This window comes from Macrobrachium rosenbergii, chromosome 11 (assembly GCF_040412425.1).
Source record: "Macrobrachium rosenbergii isolate ZJJX-2024 chromosome 11, ASM4041242v1, whole genome shotgun sequence".
Lineage (NCBI taxonomy): Eukaryota > Metazoa > Arthropoda > Malacostraca > Decapoda > Palaemonidae > Macrobrachium > Macrobrachium rosenbergii.
In genome coordinates, this window is record NC_089751.1 from 23,907,135 (window position 1) to 23,921,095 (window position 13,961).

The following is a 13,961-nucleotide window of genomic DNA, read 5'->3' on the forward strand; positions in this document are numbered from 1 at the left end:
GTGAAAGCTAAGGCCCAAATCTCATTTGCAGGTTTGTAGAACAATTCAGTGAAAGTTCATCTAGATACAAGCAACAAGTATTGCCTGTTTATTTTGGGATAAACTTACTTGTCCCATGACCTCGTTTACCGTAACTGTGATGCGCCACAGGTTATTAACTAAACCTTAAAAGTAATAAGAAAAAAATAAATTTTATAGTATATCATTTGTCATTAATTCACCGTTTTGTGTCTTGTACATTCACGTTGCCAGACATAACTGTCACAATTTAAACATTATATCTTTCATTCTGATTAAAAGTGCTAGGAATTGACTTTTACGTAGTTACCAGTGTGATTTAAAAAGTTTTGATATTTCAGTGGTAAGAATTCAAGTATTATTCATGTTAAAAACAGAAAAATTATCGTCACATTATTATTTCAGTGTTTTTTTTTTCTTTTTTTTTAAGAGTTCATGAAACGGAATATTTGTTGCCAGAATATGTCTGGACAGGCATCACACTGATGTACCAAGTATAAATCCAGCCAGCTGTACCTAATGAATTTTTCATGGCTTGGTCACTAATATAAATTGTATATATATATATATATATATATATATATATATATATATATATATATATATATATATATATATATATAATAAAATGTGTAAGTTTGTAATAGTCGCAGTGACCGTGGTGATTAGGGTTAATTTCACCCCAGTTTTCTGTGCTTGGGTTCGATTTCTACCATAGAAGTTTAGGTTTGCATTCAAGGCTCGTATAAAAAAGTGAGGAATTCGAAAAAGTTAGAATGTATATATATATATATATATATATATATATATATATATATATATATATATATATATATATATATATATATATATATATATATATATATATATATATACACAAAGGGTTGGGTTTGCTGAGTCAGCTGACAATGTTTTAGATTGTAGGAATGTAAGTAAAAGGATTGAAATCACTGTGCGATGAAAGAATACAATGAAAAGTTAGGTGGAGAAAAAATATGCGAACCTTTGAAGTGCAGTTGCGAAACGCAGGGGAAGATTGTACAAATAAACAAAAGGATGAACAAACGAATCGTAGAGTAATAGAACCAAATGTAGAGTTGTCAGAAGAGAAAGCTATCCTCTGCTGAAGTGAGTATTTTAAAGGTTGTTGAATGGAGACAACGGAAAAGAGCCAGATCAGAAATTCTGCAAGGGTAAGGGGTTCTTGTCTGTTTGGGTATGTATTTAGAAATTACTTTTCTACATAAGGATAAATATTGAAAAGAAGAAAGGTACCATAAGTTAAAGGTATCGGGGATATTACCTTTTTTACTTATGGCTAAATAATGAAAAGAAGAAAGGTTCCATAAGTTAAAGGTATCGGAAGTGAGATGCTGGTGCGTCGTGGAATAGCACGGTTGAGTGACTGTACTGTGTATTTAGGTAACGTCTGAAGGTACAAAATATTCGGAAGGAATGGGTGATAACGAACAAGTGTTCATTTGTATATAAGAGAAGTGTAAAAGGCGACTGTACGAATTCTAGAGCCGTAATATTATTTCGTATATCTTGGAAGGTGAACCGAAGGATTTAGATTGAGGGAGTAAGAAAAATAATAGAAGGAAGAGTTGTTTTGATCAAGTGTTTGACATGAATAAGAAAAGTGAAAAATCAGATAGTAAAGAGAAAAGTTGTCTGTCTCATACAAGGCTTATTTATGGAGATGCAATGCCAAGGATGTTGATGATGTCAAGTATAGTGTAACTTGATGAGAGTTTTTAAAGAAAATAGAATTCAGTGTAAAAGGGAGTTGGATATGATGGTGTTATGTTACCATGACTGTATAATATCTTTTATGGATGAGGTCTAGAAAAAACAGCAGCTGAAGGTTCATATTGGTGGGACTTAGAAGTGGAATGTGGAGTGGTAGATGTTGCAGATACCACAGCGTTAGTTGATGTTATTTATTGACTTTTTATGCAGGAATTTCCCAGTAAAATTTCGGGTTATGTATTTCAGCGATGAGGCAAGGTCACATTAAAGTCCAGTTCTGATTTCAGCCATAACCCTCCATGTACAGTATATTTCGAGAACGAGTTCCGGTAACTGCACTATTTTTGGTCATGTGTTTTGAGTAGAGAAAGCATCCGTAATGAGCGCTGTAGCCGTAGTAAAATATTAACAGTTTATAAGCATCAGGAGAGTCTATCAGATGTAATGTTGAATGATTTTCAAAAACCTTTTGTTAGACTGCAAACACATTTCGCCCTGGAGCACTATATTTAGTATGCATGCGGTATGTTTGTTTATTTTGTTGATGTAAATAGTAATATATTTGGGTTGCTAATAGCTCGGGTTTCTCGAGGCTTTCACTGCACCGTTATGATTTAGATTGAGTCGCTGTGGCTGTACTGGTATTGCTTGCCAGTGTTTGTTTATTTAATTTTTGTAAGAATATAACACAGGCTGAATGAGCATGGCTGAAGTAAGCACATATTCGCACGGTTTTGGTTGCCCTAATTATTATGCTGGTAAGGATTCTCAAAGGGACCTTGTAGGAAATTAGAGTTTTTGGATTTATTACAGAATGGAAGGCTCTATACGACCGATCGGAAAGATCTAGGCCGTGTTGAATTAGGACCAACGGTTCTTATGTCATTAGTCTTTTTTTTTTTATAATTAACGACTAGATTTGATCATCTGTTTCCATTAGTCGATTCACAACAGTTGGACAGGAATCAGAAGACTCTGCTTACTATAAAAAGCGTTTACAAGGTTGAAAACTTGATAGAAGATTAATTTTTGCCCACCAGTGCCGAACGGGCTTGTGACTTGCTGAACTAAAAAACTATTATTGGTTGATTTTCTGTTTTTTTTTATATATATATTATAAGAAAAGCTCAAGTGAATCTGTTTTTCGATACTTTTGTAATTTAACGAGTAAATAAATGTGAATCTTCCATGTTCTTATGCAATATGTATAACTGTTTAGAAAGTGAATGCAGGAGGGATGATTATTTCCAACTTACAAAGACTTCATTAAACTAAAATCGATCCAAACTTTAATTGACGTCATGGTTTAGTCGGTGGAAGGAGGGGTAGTTGAGGCCTAGGGGGTTGAACACCGGTGGAAATGTTTTATAATTTTTTTCTATCAAAGGATGGAACACCTTGTTACCGGAGATTCTCAAGAAGTACTGAAGTGTGTCAAGTCGCTCAGACTTCCCCTTTCCTTGTTAATCATTTCTAGTTTAAAAAAATGGACAACTCAAAAGCAAGATAAGAAAATTTAGCATGCTCGAAGAGTCACGGTTGTTATGGAGTTTTGTAACGATGCGCTGTTGCCTCAGTTCATAGCATCAAAGGTTTCGGGTTTGAAAAGTAACGTTTTTGTTTTGATCTTGAAAAATACTTTTATTGGAGAGGGTGGGAATTAACTTCCCCCGTGTCCTCTCAGTTTATTCTCCTTCATCCCAAGCTTCTCACTACACTTCTTTCCCCTTTGAATATAGTTTGTTCCCTGTTACCAAAAGCAGGTGTGCCGCTAAAAAAGTGTAAAATCCTCTTTCTCTTCTTGTTGGAAAACAGACAATATGCTGAAAATGTCGAAAACTCAGCAGTAGGTTTTACAGCCACCCCCTTTTTTTTTTCCAAAAGCTAAGCATGGGTGGTTGTGTATCTATTTTTGTGGGTATTTGTGTAGTCAGTATAAATAAACGTCACTGGCATTTCGAGTTAACTGTGACCCATTACTTTATTGTTTATCGTAGGAAAGGTTGTTTTTTCAGAGATAATTGGCCTTATCAGTTAATTTATGAGTTATTTTCTGCCCTGTTTATTATTTGGTGTCAGATGTTCAGTCAGTTGCCAGCACATGTTTGCTTACTTTTGATAACTTACTTTTTTATAACTTTCCATCGGGAAAGGCACCATGTCGCACTTTTCCGTCCTAATTCCAACCACTTTTAGTGCTCTCCCCATGAGGCCTTAAATTGTTTTGATTTGAAGTTTTGTTACTTGAGAGTTAGGTTTACAGCATTAGCAGTTCAAATAGCACAGTGTATACTGTAATTCTTTAGTCAGTTTGAATCCTTCCATGGTATTTGGCCAAGCAATACCTCGTGAAAGCGATTGCAGTTTGTCCTGTACCTTGTATATCGAATTAAAAGATTAAAAGGTTTGCGCCGTATGTTGGCACGTGTGTTGTATGGAGTAAAGGTTACGAAAAACCTTTTTCATTTGAATCATTCTGAACTAACCAGAACGTTCGTTTCACATCAACTTCCGAAAGAGTAAACTGCGGGTGAATGATGTTTTAAGCTTTTGAGGCTTTGTGCAATTTGTTTTTACTAGAATTTCCCGCTATTTTCTTACGAATTCTGGACCACTTTTTACTACGGCTTACCTTGTTTTTATTGCAATTCTACTTTGTTTTCACCAGAATTTCGTCTGACAGATTTTTCAGTGCTACGGGCCTTGGAGCAGTTCTGTTTATAACAAGCTTAAAAAAATTTTAAATTCATCAAGTCAAACTGATAACAAATAATTATTATTTCTTCTTATTAATACTTACATGTGAGGGATGTTTTGGTTAATCTGACTGTGTGTTTTCCTCTTGTTAATTTGAAAATATTTCAAATTTTTCGTTGTTTCCTCTGTGCTTATGAAGTCATGTTTTCCTTGAATTAAGTCATATTAATATATTAATAGGATACTTAATGAGGCACCTAATTGATTTCGCTTTCTTTAAAAAGACCGGAAATTCGGCCGAATTGCCTCTTTGAAGGCTTTTATATTTCAAAAGAAACTCAGGAAAACAAACACAGGAAATATATATCGAAATTTTTAATTGACCCAAAATTTCTTACGACGGAAAAGAGGGGGAACTATTTCCTCAGGACTACAGTGCATGAAGGATGTTTTATCTGCCTATTTGAATGGATTTCGTGAAGTTGAGTCAGAGGTTTTCCTTTCTGCATCACTTTAACGCTTTGAAGATCGAAAGAAATCATGGTCCTACACGACTTAATTGATTTATATCAACATCACTTGATAAAATTCTACATTGCAGATTATAGAATTGCTTTTTGATGGTGCCATTACATCTGGGGATAATTTGTTAAGACTTGAGGTGTAATATACAACACAAGGCATTTACATTGTAAAAGAAGACGCTTTCTCTATGCTATTACTTTTCGTAATACAGACATATGTGCCTAATGTGTATTCATCTGAGTGTGAAGTGATAAACTCAGTTATTAATTGCCACAGGTGATGTTTAAATAAAATTTTGGTACTTCTAGTTTATGTAAATGAAGGTCTCAGTAGGTAATTTAGGTATGCCATTGGCTATCTTGGAAGTTTTACAATTCAGACACGTTTATCGTAAAGATAACGCACATACCTTCTTCTTCCTTCATTTCAGCCCTCTGCGAAAAATGCAATGAAAGAACAGTAGAAAAATGCTCTCTCTGTATTAAAATATCACTGAATTCCATTCTCAGTTTCTTCGAACATTTAATTAACTTTTTGTATTCCTTTTTTAATTTTTGTGGGTAATTTCTCAGGGATATTTATAAATATACGTAATTGCTCTTTGGATTTATGTGCCTTCGCAATATAGAAAATGTTTTGAACTATTTATGGTTGTAGTTACTTTTTGCTGTATGATGTTTGTTAGTATTTCCTTGAGCGGAATATGTAACGTTCTGTAATTCTATCCTCTGGCCGTGCGAGTTTGCTAGGCAACGCTGGAGGCCAACTTTAAGTTGGTAAAGTATTATAGGATTAGCTCTTTTCTATTGCACGTCTTTTTCTTATCACGGATAGTAGGAAAAATATGAATTAACACACACACACACACACACACATCATATTTCTTTTATATTTATCCTTCTCAGTGCACGCTTTAATGTTCGATTCTGTTAATACTTTGTAAATTTAAATGTTCAGTCGGTGTTCAGATGTTGAATATCTGTTCTTTCAGTTCTCATTTAACTTTTACTTTTATACACCCCAGTAAGCTCAGGCAGTTCTTATACACCCCAGTAAGCTCAGGCAGTTCTTATACACCCCAGTAAGCTCAGGCAGTTCTTATACACCCCAGTAAGCTCAGGCTTAGAACTGCCGTTCCTGTGCCACTGTTTGCACATGCATGTGCGCTCACTGAGGCTCGTCTTTAAGCATAAATGAGGTGTGTTTTTCACTCGTCACAATCTTTTACTATTCTTATATTCTGACTGACTGGATGCAGACGATTGAAATCTTCATTCCGTTGTACATGACAGTTGGTGGTTGATTATATATATATATATATATATATATATATATATATATATATATATATATATATATATATATATATATATATATATATATATGTATGTGTTTGTATGTATGCAAATTATGACTTAGTTATATTTACAAAATTATATTCAGCTACAAATATCATTTAATATGAATTTCTGTTAATATAAAAGACAAAATTTCATAATATGCCACGTGTTATAATCATCCATCATAGTGGAGAAGGTTTGATATCGCTTGTCAGTACAGAACCTGAATTCGACAGGAATATGTACGTCGAATAGTGTCGATATCAACTTACATCTTGATAGCTGATACGTCAAAGTCGACTGTTTATGACTATATCTAAACCAAAGGCTTAGGTTCTAGTTCTAGCCGAGGCACTTGCATTCATTTTAATTGCTTTACGTATATTCAATTATAACACTATAAATAAATAATATATATATATATATTATTTATTTATTTATTTATTTATTTATTTATTTATTTATTTATTTATTTATAGTGTTCACCAAGTGATTTAGGATAATGTTTCCGAGGAAGTGATTGGTTGGGTGAAGAAGAACCTTTCAAGATGTTGAATAGGAATCGCAACGAGTAATGATTTGGAAGGGTGACATTGTATTCGTGGAGTTGACTAATGTGTTCAAGTTATGTTTGGGTTAGAGAAAGGCTCCAAGGAGAAGGAGAGTACGCTTATTATTGTCCATTTGGAAGATGGGGAAGGCGGTAGGTATCGTTACAACCACGCGAGTTGTGAGATGGGGATTGAATTAAACTTGAATTATAGATTTCATAAGAATGTATGTAAAAGGAAGGGCAGTATTGGTTGAGATAAGGAATGGCGTATGTGTACAAAGTTTTTATAGTAAGATAGGTTTGTGACAAAGTTCAGTAAATGGAAGACGCTGTATGTGGTGTGTATGGATCTTATAGAGAGTTTAGAGTAGAATTAATGGGGCTGTGACGCTTTGAGATTTGAGGATGTGTCGTCGAAGGTAATTGGTTGGCATCAATAAGAATTTTCCGTAATGAAAGTTAAATTGTGTGAGAGCGTTGAGGTGGAAGTGTGCTTTGTTTGGTATAAAACTGGGTCTGAAACAAGTGTGTCATTAAGTATACGTGAATAGTTAGTGTTTTTATGGATAGAGAGTATAGGAGTAAACGTAGTCATCCAATACCACAGCGATTTCTTGTACAGTGCACTCCCAGGAAATATTTCACTTTTCCTGGGAATGCATTGTGTGAGTAAATGTAGTGTAGAACGTTCGATGTTTGGAAATGATCCACTGTTATTTGATGGTAGTGAACAAAACCCGCAGAGATTAGGGAGAGAGTTGTGTTTACAAGAGAAAGTTGAGAAGGAGGTTTAGCATGATTAAGATGTGAGGGAACTGGAAGCCAGGAGCTTGGAGTAATGACTTGATAAGAATCTTGGAGTAATGGAAGCCATGCGTCCTGGTATTCTGAATGATCATTTTTGGTAGTTCCAAATAAAAAGATATCACCCTTCGATCTGCTTGATCCTTACGTAATGGTGTTAACAAGAGTGGAATGACGATTTTGCGATGAAGTTGCGACAGTACTTAGTGCAGCACCATCAATGGCGAGAGAGAGATAGAGGAGTGGGTTTTAGGGAGGAACAGGTAGGCCTTACCGATACTATAGAATTTACTTACATGCATGGAAGTCCTTCCAAGGCAGTAGGGGATGGAAAAATATAGGGAAGACTTGGACTTGAGGCTCGATTGCCTTTTGAAAACACATAAACTCGATTTGAATTTGGTGTAGCCTACATTTCATATGTTAAAGTTTAGGTGCATGCCCGACCTTTGACAGTGATAGTACAAGTGAGATTAACCCCTTAGTATACGAAGTGCTCTCATTTTTTATTAGCTGTTTGATTTTTGTTATATTTACAAGTGTCATATCTTTTAAGCTGCATTTTTTATTTAACTTAAATGAAGATAGAGACTCATTTACTTGTTTATTTTGCATGTAATTTTAGAAGGGCCCAAGTATGTGTTTAATTTCTCATTAAATTTATGTTGAGTTTAGTTGTAAAGATTTGCTTACATGCTCATAATTCCTACTGTCGAGTGAAAATCGTACGTAGCTGCTCTCAGATGATTTTACTGTAGTGTCCTAAGCGTCTTTCATCCAGGTTTTAAGTTCGTGGTCACAAGCACAATTTTTTTTTTTCACTTTGTGTCAGAGAGGACGCGCAGCTGCGCCGTAATTTTTGTCCTTTATTATCAGATATGAGAATTCGAAGCTCTCAGATATTGTAATTTTTCAAAAGGGAATGACTTCATGCACAATTCATTCATAGTCATCCACTTTGTTAGTGATTTAATACCTAATACTTAATATATGCACATCAGCTATCTTGATTGTACCGTGCAGTATGTAATATATCCCGTAATTTGAATGATTATCTCTCTCTCTCCCTCTCTCTCATGCCGTTGCTAATGATTTTTTGGTGATCGTGAGGAACAAGGACACAGTTTTCGATTGTGAACCAAGAGATGCTCGTTCCCTGAATTGGAGGTCCTAAGCCAGGCACTACCAGCTGGACCAGGGGGACCAACTGGATCTGATGCTCACAAAGGGGTAGGGGGTATGGCCAGCGTTGGTTAGTTTTTGGAATTCAAGAACAATTTTTTATTGTTTTCTTATTTATTCAGATACACTTTGCTCAACCTCATGGGTTATTTGGTGATTTGTAAATATACTTGCCCTTGACGTATCTCGGTTCAAACGAAAGAATGCCAGAAATACGAATTGTAATTAACGTGGAGTCTGCCATAGGACAGGCCGTACTATTAGTCAGAAGGAGTTAAAACTCTAACTGTTGTGTTTCCTCAAAGCAAACCTCCGATGAATTCTCTCTCCTTATTCTCGAGTCATCAAGTGTTGTTGTTGAACATTCAGTCTTCTGTCTCTCTTTTTTTATACTGTTAGTTGCTTCGTTCCTCTTTCATTGCTTTGCTTGGCCATTCAGTGTTAGGACTTAGAAGCCTGTTGGTGGTTTTAGTGATGCGATTCTGTTCTGAGGTTACATATTACTGTCGTTTTGACAGTCCTTTTCAATCATTTTAATTATCTTTGTAATAATTTAGTCTCGTTGATGAAGGAATGCGTTGAAACGCTGGCAAGAAATAAATTGAATTATGCATCACCTTTTCGTCTTCCTGTTTAAATATATATATATATATATATATATATATATATATATATATATATATATATATATATATATATATATATATATATATATATATATATATATTATATATAAATATGTATATATATATATCTGTGTGTGTATGTATATATATATATTTTATATATATATATATATATATATATATATATATATATATATATATATATATATATATATATTTTATATATAAAGGATATGAATAAGATTCTTCCAGAACTGGCTATCAATAGTCTAAATGTTTACATTTTTAAATAGGGCTTTCTCTTTATTGCTTACACTTAATTTTAATTTTTCCTTCCACATAAGAAAAAACTGAACATATTACTCCTTTTGCCGTCATTGCACTTGTCATGAACCCTCTCAGTAAATTATGGGATGTCATTTATATAGACCCCAAGTAATATCAGGGAAGGTTTGGCCTCACTGTAGGTGAGATAGTAGGATTATCCAGCAGCATTAATAGTCTCTACTTTGGTCATTTAATCTTAAGTGGACTAGCTCTTTTCTACTGACTATAAAAGTATTCAGGAGTTAGCCTTTAATCCTCACTATACTAATTTCACAAAAATATCCAGGTCTCCATTGGTGTTCTTCGTAAACCTTTTCTGCCCTTAATACAATGTATAAGTTTCATATTTCAAAGGGAGGATCCTGTGCCTAGTGAACAATGACTGAGCTATAACTCGACTGTCCCATCTCTACAGTAATCCGACATAATTTTCTACTTCTGACTTCTACTACCATTCACAGCTTTTGCCATTACTTACTTTCTTCTGATTGGCTCCCTTATTGAGGTATTTTACTTCCAATATTTTCACTCAGGTCTCTGTCTGTGTGATTTAAATAAGCACGCCAAATTACCCATTCCGCACACTCTGATGTTGGAAGAAATGATGCCTTTGTATTTTCTGTTAGTAACGATAAGGAATGAATTATTCACCCCCTTCACATTTGTTATAAATTATTGCATTCTCGCGCCCTCCTCCTCTTTCTCTCGAATGGCTCATTTCGCTCAGAAGCAATTTGAGGGAAGTGAAAGCGAAAGAAAAAAAGAGGAGAGAATGATAACTAAATTTCGTCTCCAGAGAACTGTATTTTTCCCTTCTGTAACAAAATCACTAGAATTTGCATAAAATTCTTTGGATGTTCCTCAGTTCTAGTCAGTGAATTCAAGAAAGATAAACATCCGTCCCAACGCTCGCAGACAGAGCTACATTTGAAAGAGAATAAAAAGGAGCCAAAGATTTATATTGAGTTCCAAAGGACGGCGGAAAAACAACAGAGAGTCTATTTTTCTTTGATTGACTGAAGACCGATGTTTGCGCAAGGGGACAATGTTTGTGAGTAGAAAAAGAAGCAACTGAACAAACGTACCTATAACACGCTTTCATTTTATAAATCAGCTAAAATATTACGTTTTAAATTGGTAATGACCGATAACATTCACTATCAGGAAGATATAAAAAGCAATGTGGGTAGATGAAATGAAGTCAACACGGTTCATTTTAAATTTGTTTGGTTGATACATTTTAGATTTTTTTATGTAACGGGTGATTGGTACACACAGTTTATGAAGCCGCTCTTTAATTTTCTTACGAGTGATTGGTACACACAGTTTATGAAGCCACTCTTTAATTTTCTTAGCGAAGTTTCGATAGCTGGAAAGGGCAAGGAAAAAGCAATGTTTGACATAGGCTTGTATCATGAAGGTCGTCGACGTAGCAAGTGGACATGTTGCGATCCTAGGCTCAGTGTTACCAAACAAATATGTTAGTATATATTTCACATGTAAATATTTAAAATAGTTCCGAGTGTTAGAAATTAAGAAAGAGAGAAAGACGTGAGTAACTATGGCATTACCATAAATGCTAGAATATATATATATATATATATATATATATATATATATATATATATATATATATATATATATATATATATATATATATATATATAATAGTGGCACTGGAATGTGACAAAGAGTTGAAGGATATAAGAGGCCTGATGTAGATGTTTTGTCACGCCCCAGCCAGCATTAAATATTCAGATATCGTTGAACTATATTTTCCGTTTCAGGAGAAGGAACGGACCAGTGAAACCTAGTAATAGCACCCGGGATGAAGTGCCCTCTAGAATCAGGGTCTTGAGACCACTCCTTATGAACCAGTGCGTCAGCTATATCAAGAGTCCCTTGGAAAAAGAATGAAAATTTTAGTGCATACCGATGGGACTTAGATGAGAATCGCAGTAAGCCAGCGTGAGAGTCTGGCTCTCTCTCTCTCTCTCTCTCTCTCTCTCTCTCTCTCTCTCTCTCTCTCTCTCTCTCTCTCTCTCTCAGGTCAGAGAAACTAGAAAATACATAAATGAAAAAATATATAAAATTCTTTATGAAGAACCATGCCCTTGTTGAAAAAAGACTAGATTGGGCTGCGGTAGGTTAAGTGAGGCTATAAAAAAAAGTCTCACTCCATAAGGTTAGTCAGGTATTATTTACATTCAGAGTTAGTTTACTTATGGTGTGAGTTGTATTAATCTAACTATACCCAAAATAGTCTAACACTAACCCAACTTAACCTAAGCTAACCTTACCCATTCGAGCATAACTTGAGTGATAGAATTTTTTTTCTTTTTGAATACGGGATGGCTATTGATAAAAAAGTTCCTGGAATATTATTAATGCTTTTTGTTTATTTTCTATTTTCTTTATTTGACATGGAATGCAGTCAGCCACTCATGCATAGATATTATTATTATTATTATTATTATTATTATTATTATTATTATTATTATTATTATTATTATTATTATTATTATTATTATTATTATTATTATTATTATTATGCAGTGTTACTTTAGTTATATTATAATATCATTTATATTATTATTATGCAGTGTTACTTTTGTTATGATTATTATTAATGATCCGAAAGACATCACGACTTACTGCACACGTTCATATGAGCATATATGCTCACATACAATCCTGCATACATACGTGTATACATGCACATAGCATACACACTTTATTTCGGGAAATTTACGTATCCGCACATATATATAGTTACATTTATTTCGATTGTCCAAGAATTTTTACGCATTTGATACGCATATGTAATGAGTGTAACAACATGACATACGTACGCACATGCGTACATACGTTTGTGTATTCGTTCACTTGCGATGGAGAAAGTAAAAACATGAACGCGTACAAACAACTTAGTGCATAGGAGTAATATTGACACCATAAAGATAGAGAGTAAGTACATGGAAAATTAATTATGTTAATTGTTTTCATTAATTTTCATTCCTATTACATCAACCATTCGGTGTGCAGTTTTATTACCAGTTGTCAAATTAAGCTGAACTAAATTTTCATAACTTGACCCCAAAGAGATTTTTCTTGTTATATCAGTACTTTTCTTGAGAGAGGATTTCACGGATTATTCTCTGTTTTTTACCAGTATATTATCTGTTTTTTATATTTGTATTGTATCTGTTAACATTTCACATTGAGAGAGAGAGAGATAAAGAGAGATGGGCGAAGGAGAGAAAAGGAAGGAAACGGACTAGAAACTAACGTCACCTACATGTATCGCCAAGTTGCAAAAGAAGAGAGAGAGAAATGAACAAACTAGGTTACAACACCCTAACACAAAGAAAGACGGTTCATGCAAGTGTTTAAAATGCTAGGTCCCTTTACACATCAAGCAGAGTTGTTCGTATTTATTTATATCTATATGTTCACGTCTACATATATAATATGTATATTATATAAATTATAAGTAGACGTGACCATATAGATATGAATAAATGCGAACACTTCTTGATTTGTAAAGGGAACCTAGCATTTTAAATACTGGCATGGACCGTCTTTCAGATGCTGTTCAAGAAGAGAACAAGGATATGTGTTTTTATTCTTTTTCCCGTTGCTAATTGGTAAGAGAAATTATTCTCATCTTCTCGTTCTCTTCCTCTTCCTCTTGCCCTGGACTTCCGTCTCTTTCTTTGTGTTTGGGTGTTGTAGCCGAGTTCGTTCATTTCTCTTTCTCTCCTTTTGCAACTTGGCGATACATGTAGGTGACGTTAGTTTCTTGTCCGTTTCCTTCCTTTTCTCTCCCTCCCCGCTTCTCTCTGTCTCTCTCCTCTCTCTCTCTCTCTCTCTCTCTGCTTCAACGTGAAATGTTAACAGATCTAATAAAAATAGAAAAACAATTATACTGGTAAAAACAGAGAATATATATATATATATATATATATATATATATATATATATATATATATATATATATATATATATATATATATATTTATATATATTTAGTACTATATTGTATAAAACTTTATTTTTTTCTTGATTAAGACGAATACAACAAATATATATATAAATATATATATATATATATATATATATATATATATATATATA

General features: G+C 33.9%; 1 protein-coding gene and 1 long non-coding RNA gene across 2 annotated transcripts in view; one reads left to right on the forward strand and one right to left on the reverse strand.

Annotated features, from left to right (window-relative positions):
• LOC136843247 (uncharacterized) overlaps positions 1-13,961 on the forward strand; it is a 379,609-nt gene that overhangs the window by 106,692 nt on the left and 258,956 nt on the right. The gene's annotated exons all lie outside the window — the stretch shown is intronic.
• LOC136843245 (oxytocin receptor-like) overlaps positions 1-13,961 on the reverse strand; it is a 205,942-nt gene that overhangs the window by 83,710 nt on the left and 108,271 nt on the right. The window lies entirely within an intron of this gene.